This window comes from Nipponia nippon, unplaced genomic scaffold (genome assembly GCF_047370975.1).
Source record: "Nipponia nippon isolate SJK-2023a ecotype South Korea unplaced genomic scaffold, ASM4737097v1 scaffold_8, whole genome shotgun sequence".
Taxonomy (NCBI): Eukaryota; Metazoa; Chordata; class Aves; order Pelecaniformes; family Threskiornithidae; genus Nipponia; species Nipponia nippon.
In genome coordinates, this window is record NW_028262402.1 from 10,560,001 (window position 1) to 10,568,176 (window position 8,176).

Below are 8,176 nucleotides of genomic sequence, written 5' to 3' on the forward strand. Positions count from 1 at the left end.
CATCCCCAGGTCAGGTTAGGAGTCCACACACTACTGGCCGGGCAGATATTTGCCACTGTATTTTGATGTTCTTGATACAATTCTTCTGTCATTTTTTGTATTGTAGTTTATTTTAATTGCAAATTACTTAAAACGGTTCACACTTGATAATTTAAATCCTGCAAAACACAGTCCTACGTTGTGACTGTGATGGATTGTGAACGCTGATTTACACTGCTATCCAATTATTAGTAGTAGTACTTAGCTTTAAAGTAGCTCTTTATAGCCCCTGAAATCAGTGGTGCCATCCTGAGTGTCAAAGTTAGCCCTGTGGATAGGTGGGTCTGAGGCTGTGACCAGTGCCTGGTACCGGCTGCTCATCAAGCCAGGCTTGCTTGCTCTGCTCTTGATCTCAGGAGACCTGTGCTGCAGACAAGTGTGCAGCCTAGTGGACTTACTTCAGCACTGTTCACTTCCCTGCAGTCACCCAAACAACCTAGAGGGTTAAAATCGCTGGGAAATCAGCAGTTAACTGTAAAAATTCCCAGCCTGGAGAACGCTGAAGAGCACAGGGCAGGTATGCGTCAGAAAGAGCAAAGTCTTCTTACTTGGGAATACCCCCAATAGCAAAATGGGTGTTTGTTTGTTATCACTGCTAGCCAGGACCAGGCTGGTGGGGAGCATCTGCTGGACTGGGCCCCTGACCAGAACCAGTAACTGGTGTCTTTCCACAAGCAGGGTGTGCCTGATGCTCCAATTAGTACTAGTCTGGGCAGCTTGCTACAAGAGGTGGTTGCGTTTGGGTTGTCTTATTCATCATATTTGCAGACTGCTCATCCCCTCTGATCTTTCTCATTGTGGCTTTGAAAATATTGTTCTCCATTTAAGGGTTTGCTTGGAACAATCAGTGACTAAGACTGAGTAAAATGGAAAGGTTGAAGATAGGGAAAAACACTGAAGGAATGAGATTTCTGTCTTTCTAATCTTCCTCTAAATCTTACTAGTGTTACAAACAGCAGGTTGTTGCCCAATGTGTGATATTAGACAATGTTTCCACACAGTGGGATTCTAGCCATATTTTTTTTTTTTGCCTGATTAAGTAACTATTTTTCATGAAACTGGAGAAAGCATAGTTGAGGCTAGTCTTGCCCATTTATCAGCCATTCACGTTGTTTGCTGTTTTTTCCATAGCACAATTTTTATTTGTTAATTAATTTAGGTTTCATAAAGCACAAAAAGTACTATCAGCATCCCTAGAGAGTCATGTCCTTCTCTTATCATGAGGTGCCTATGTCCATTCAACTACTGTTCTCTCCACACAGGTTGCCCAATTATACGTAGCTTTTATACCTTGGGTCTGTCTAGACCATCAAAAAGGTCACCAGTATCTGGGACTAGAAGTGTGAAGGTGAAAATCTCTGCAATACCTTAAAAGTCCCGTAAGCAAGCCAGGTATGTGATTGCTTTAAAAATGCCCTAGAAACTGTCAAGTACTCTGGTATTAAGCTTTCTCATGAGGTTAATACAGCTTCTTTATAAAGCCCAGTTCTGATACTGGATCACCGTTAATTTTGTTACTTAAGCATTTGCCTACCTCTTTCTTTTTTGGCTGGAATGGCTGGTATGCCTGGGTGCTTGTTGCACTGGGGATTTTGATTTCTGCCATCCGCAGAAATAAATACAGTCTATATCAACAGAGAAATTAAATTTTCCCTCATCAGAAAATGACACTAATTGAAGCAGATATCAATAAGTAATCACAGTGATTTCTCAAAACCTGAGATCAGAAAGTATTTTATATTTAAATTTAATTGATAGATTGTTGCAGTCCTCATTCAAAGGTTGCAAATGGAAAAATGTCTTCAATGGCATGTGTAGCGTTTGGAGTTCTCCTTATGTGTACACCACTATTAAACAGCAGTTGTGAATCTCGAAAACGGAAAAAGATTAGCCTGTTCTTCAAAAAAACAACAACAAAAAAAACCTCAAACAGAACCAAAGCTATTTCAATTTGGCATGTGTTAGTACACATCCCAAGAAAGACATTTTAAGGTTCTCTACACTTACTGTTTAGTGTGTGGATGAAAAAAGTGTGATAGTGTAGAAAAGGGGAAGTTATTTTAAATGACAGACAGTTTACCCCAATCACATTATTTGTTACTTTTAATGTTATTTTTTAAAAAATCATCAATTCTGTTGTTATAGGATCGCTAATTTGTGTTTTTGTTTAGTGTTAAATTGGGATGCTTAGCTAGAGTCACACACGTGAAGCAAGGAATATAAGTAATTTTATAAAATCCTAACATGAAACTAGACAAACTTAATATGTGTTAAGTATATTTCTTTGAAGCTGGTATTTATTTGTTTGGGATCGAAGGGCTGGTTATTGAGGAGTCGCTATGAGAAAAAGCTTGAAGAGTAGTGGTTGCTTTCAGCTTTCTGCATCTGAGAAAAGTTTAGTTTACTAATCTGAGTTATGCTTGAGTAGACAAAGAACTTACTCTGATTCTTCTGTTCTCATAAACACTAAGTTGCAACTAGATTATTCAAATTTTTCTTGTTTTGCAAATCTTATAATTTTTTTATAACTTGTCATTTTTTTGCATTCAGATATTCAAAATCGTGTAATTTTGTTGCACACTAGAACTGTGGATTTTTCTGAAGCACATTTTACAGCAGGTCCAGGTATCTTTATTTAGAAACTTGTCAGTGCATTGGATTAAAAGGGTCCTAATTATAATGAATTCCCCTTAATAGTTGGAATTAAGATGTTAAGATATTCTTGACAGTATGTGAACTTCACTAGAAACTAAGAACACTGAGTATTTTCAGATTCAGGTCTGTAATGAGAATTTTTTTTAACAAACCGGCCTAATTAGAGAGAAGGGTTGTAGACTTTTTCTGACATCAGTAGTCTTTGGAGCAGACTGTAAGAATATATTTTCACAAAAGCTAATCTTCTAGTTAAATTTAGCTACCATTTGTCCTTCTGATATTGAAGTCTCTAATCAGGCAGCTTCCTATGGCCATAAGTAAAGGGCAAAAGTAAACTTTCAGACTTTTTTCTGCTTTGAATTTATAAAGGAACACATAGATTTTTGTTGCTTCAATGAACTTGTCAATTTGTTGAAGAAAGAAGATGGTTAGAATTTTATTAGTAGGTAATCTCAATTCAAAATTATCAGCCAAAATGCCACCGGGCCCCTGCCTAATATTTTGGGTTTATTTGTCTGCATTACAAGACTAGTTTGTAGCTACTTTGTTTTATACACTGTGGGCAGAGCTACTGAATTGCACATATCTACACCCAATGAAGGAAATTAAGCACACATGTCTATCTCTGCAGGATCTGACAGCATTATCAAGAAAAGCAGCTACAGGACCTAAGATAGCTGCTGTTCTTTTCTTGTGTGAGACCAGAAGACAAAAACCTTCTGATGTCAGTGGATTTTTTGTGAAATCAGAGTTTTGCAATGAGGTTTTAATAGCAGTATTTTTTAAGTTTAGAGCATTGATGTGTTGGTAAAGTTGAATATGAACAATTTCACAGCATGCAGTTATATGGCTTCTTACTTGAACCTAGATTTTAAAAGAGCATAGTGAAAATTAAACAAAAAGCCTCTCCCTTCTTGAATTTATAGTGTGTTTCATCTCTGAATATTGTTTTCCAATTTTTCTATTTGTTTTCTGTTGGTCTCCCAACGGTTTCTATAACAAGTGAGATTTCTAAAAAAGTGAGATAAATACATAAGTAGGCAGCTACTGCAAATTCTATCAGGGATTTGAAAATCCACCGAAGTTATTTCTTTTCCTACACGTCAGTGTCTGTAATGAAAGCTTCCCTAACTATTGTCTTTGAAGTATTCATTGCAATGGTATGCAAAACTTACCATCAGTAATATAACCAGGTATGTTTGTTTTGATTTCAGTAAGTTGTCTGATGACATGTACAAAGGAATAGAATCCCAGACACTCACAGTAAAAATCCCACTATCTGTGCATTAATGCCTGTGATAGTTTCATTTAGCAAGGTTAATAAAATTAAAATTAGATTTGTACAGTGCATGTGTAAACAGTACTTTTTTGTTTAGGGAGTTCAGTCCTGAATTGTCTTCCTAAGCAGAACATGTGCTCAAGAACTCCCTACCATCTCAGACACAACTACCTAATTTTATTGAAGTTTTTGAAGACTGAGAAGAGGTTATCATGATAAACTTGAAAAACTTAAGTAAATTCAGAAAAAGCAAATGTTTGGCTGAACAGTTTTATAGACAGGCTTGTCTTTGTTGTGGCAGGGCTCCAAAATGAGTCTTCTCTTCTGCATATTTTGCACAAAAGCAAAAAAACCCAGCTATTAAGTCCAAGGTGAAGAAGACTTGAGAAAACAATTAGTTTCAAATTGAGGCATTCACCAAACTGTTCTGAGATTAAGAACATTATGTATGAAGGGAGAGGAATGAATAACATTTCAAATCCGTCATTATCGTTTCCTCTTCAGCAGGGGAGAAGCCCTTGTAAATCTTTCACAAAGTGGAACACTGTCCAACATAGTGTAACAGCAGAACACATTGGCAGAAATTTTGGAACATGATTTTACTATGCATCTCATCAAAGATAGACAGTGCGGCAGTGATATCTCTAAAACAAAGCTAACTTAGTAAAAATAGCATAAAGGAGTTCCAGATTCATTGTGTCTCATTCATCATATCTAGGTTGCTTAGTTTACAAGTAGATGTTAATTCCTAAGTCTCCTATATACCTGGATCTGGTAGTTCTTTTCATCTAGTGTGCAGCATCTTTGTCTTCATAACCATCCCTGAATTTGCATGGCTGTTACAGAGACAGGTAATTTTCTTTGTGGAACTTCAATGTTTGATGGAAAAATACCAGAGAAGACCCCACTTTCAAATCCCAAGGTGAATTTTCATAATTGACATTGGAAAGGAATTCTGTGTTAGTTGATAAGGTGCATACAAAGGGTCATTTAAAATATCAGTCAATAATGCCATTCATAATGCAAATGTGAATGCATAAAATATGGGACAATGGTGAAGATAGTACAGAACTGGCAGAGGAATTCCTGTACCCCTATGACTAGGATTTTAATTGTCTGCTACTTTGCTTTCACTGAAGAATATGTACACAGTAAACGACAAACAAAAACTCCCACATCTTTGCATTAGAAAGAATGTTTTAGAGGTGAGTATCAAGGTGTACTGGGTTTGCGTGGCAAAGTTTTGGTAGCGGGGGGGCCTACAGGGGTGGGTTCTGTGAGAAGCTGCTGGAGGCTTCCCCTGTGTCAGACAGAACCAATGCCAGCCAGCTCCAAGATGGACCCACCGCTGGCCAAGCCAAGCCCAGCAGCAGCAGCAGTAGCACCTCTGGGATAACATATTTAAGAAGGGGGAAAAGAAACCTGCACAACTGCAGATGGAGTGAGAATATGTGAGAGGAACAGCCCTGCAGACACCAAGGTCAGTGAAGAAGGAGGGCAGGAGGTGCTCCAGGTGCCGGAGCAGAGATTCCCTTGCAGCCCATGATGAAGACTATGGTGAGCCAGGCTGTCCCTGGCAGCCCATGGAGGTCCACAGTGGAGCAGATATCCACCTGCAGCCTGTGGAGGTGCACAGTGGAGCAGATATCCACCTGCAGCCCGTGGAGGACCCCATGCCAGAGCATGTGAATGCCCAAAGGAGGCTGTGACCCAGTGGGAAGCCCATGCTGGAGCAGGCTTCTGGCAGGACCTGTGGACCCGTGAAGAGAGGAGCCCACGCTGGAGCAGGTTTGCTGGTGGGACTTGTGACCCTGTGGGGGACCCACGCTGGAGCAGTCTATTCCTGAAGGACTGCACCCTATGGAAGGGACCCATGCTGCAGCAGTTCATGAAGAACTGCAGCCGGTGGGAAGGATTCACATTGGAGAGGTTCGTGGAGGACTGTGTCCCGTGGGTGGGACTCCACGCTGGAGCAGGGGAAGAGTGTGAGGAGTCCTCCCCCTGAGGAGGAAGGATCGGCAGAGACGTGTGATGAACTGACCACAACTCCCATTCCCTGTCCCCCTGTGCCGCTGGAGGGAGGAGGTAGAGAATTTGAGAGTAAAGGAAGGTGTTTTTAAGGTTTGGTTTTATTTCTCATTATCCTATTCTGATTTGATTGGTAATAAATTAAACTGATTTCCCCAAGTAGAGTCTATTTTGGCCATGATGGTAATTGGTAAGTGATCTCTCCCTGTCCTTATCTTGACTCATGAGCTTTTCGTTATATATTGTCTCCCCTTTCCAGTTGAGGAAGGGAGTGATAGAGCGGCTTTGGTGGGCACCTGGCGTCCAGCCAGGGTCAACCCACTACACAAGGACATTAGAAATACAGTTTGCAGTTTGTATTCAAAAAGAAATGAGGGAAGAACAGAAACAGATGGGTGGGCCAACTTCTCCACAGTGAGGTCTACTTCTAGCAGGACACAGAAACCTATCTGACAAAAGGTCTTATGGAGATGCAGGTTCAGACTTAAAAGGTACCTTATATTAGCCAAGTTCCCATAGAAAACCAGTATAATTTAGGCACCTTAATCCTTTCTAGATGTCTCCAGTGGTGTTTTGCTGTATCTGATGTTGTCAAAATGTAAATGTCTGGTCTGGGGGCAGGTTGTTTCTAAAATAAATACCCTCAAATTTGCAACTTAGTCTTCATTCCTAGCCTGGTATTGGCAAGTAAATGTTTGATATTATTAAGACACATTGGCTCTATTTTGCTTATCAGACAGTTATGTGTAAAAGGTTTCATCTGTAAACCCTGAAAAAGGTTTTCTGTGTGGATTAAATAAACAGATGTGGTGCATCCTCCTGGAAGCTATGTCAAGGCATATGGATGACAAAGAGGTAATTAGAGACAGCCAATATGGCTTCACCAAAGGCAAAATCCAAAGAGTTGCAGTCAACAGCTCAATGTCCAAATGGAGATCAGTAACAAAGCGTGCCCCGCAAGGGCCCATACTGGGACCAGTACTGCTCAATATCTTTATTAATGACACAGGCAGTGGGACTGAGTGCAGCCTCAGCAAGTTTGCCAACACCACCAAGCTGAGCAGTGCAGCTGATTTGCTTGAGGCAAGGGAGGCCACCCAGAGGAACCTTGGCAGGCTTGAGGAATAGGTCCATGTGAACTTCATGAAGGTCAACAAGGCCAAGTGCAAGGTCCTGCACATGGGTTAGGGCAATCACCAGTATCAACACAGACTGAGGGACGAATGGATTGAGAGCAGCCCTGCAGAGAGGGACTTGGGGATCCTGGAGGATGAAAAATTTGACATGAGCCAGCAATGTGCGATCACAGCCCAGAAAGCCAACTGTATCCTGGGCTGTGTCAAAAGAAGCGTGACCAGCAGGTCGAGGGAGGTGATTCTCTTCCTCTACTCCGCTCTTGTGAGACTCTGCCTGGAGTACTGCGTTCAGCTCTGGGGCCCCAACGTAAGAAGGACATGGACCTGTTGGAGCAAGTCCAGAGGAGGGCCACAAAGATGATCAGAGGGCTGGAGCACCTCTCCTATGAGGACAGGCTGAGAGAGTTGGAGTTGTTCAGCCTGGAGAAGAGAAGGCTCCAGGGAGACCTTATAGCAGCCTTCCAGTACCTGAAGGGGGCCTACAAGAAAGCTGGAGAGGGACTTTTTACAAGGCAGCATAGTGATAGGACAAGGGGTAATGGCTTTAGACTGAAAGAGGGTAGATTTAGATTAGATATAAGGAAGAAGTTCTTTACTATGAGGGTGATGACACACTGGAACAGGTTGCCCAGAGAAGCTGTGGATGCCGCCTCCCTGGAAATGTTCAAGGCCAGGTTGGGTAGGGCTTTGAGCAACCTGGTCTAGTGAAAGATGTCCCTGCCCATGTCAGGGAGGTTGGACTGGATGATCTTTAAAGGTTCTTTCCAACCCAAACCATTCTATGATTCTATGAAAACAGGGGTACTTTCAGTCCTGAAACAAATCAGCTTACATACGACAGTGGAGATAAGCCAGTTTGCCTAAATTGGTGGTCTGGACTGGTGAGCATTTCTTGGCTGCTGAGCATTTTTCTCTCTAGGCATAACTAAGTATAACTATTCTGGGAAGACTGAAAAAAGTAGTGTCTAATTGAATGAGTCTTGGGAAGAACTGACTTTATTTATTTACCTTCCTTATAAGATGAAGAGAACACTAAACC

The 8,176-nt window shown here is 41.2% G+C and overlaps 1 pseudogene; it reads left to right on the forward strand.

Moving 5' to 3' along the window:
* LOC148050447 (uncharacterized) overlaps positions 1-6,093 on the forward strand; it is a 7,293-nt pseudogene extending 1,200 nt beyond the window's left edge.
* Positions 6,094-8,176: the final 2,083 nt, after the last annotated feature.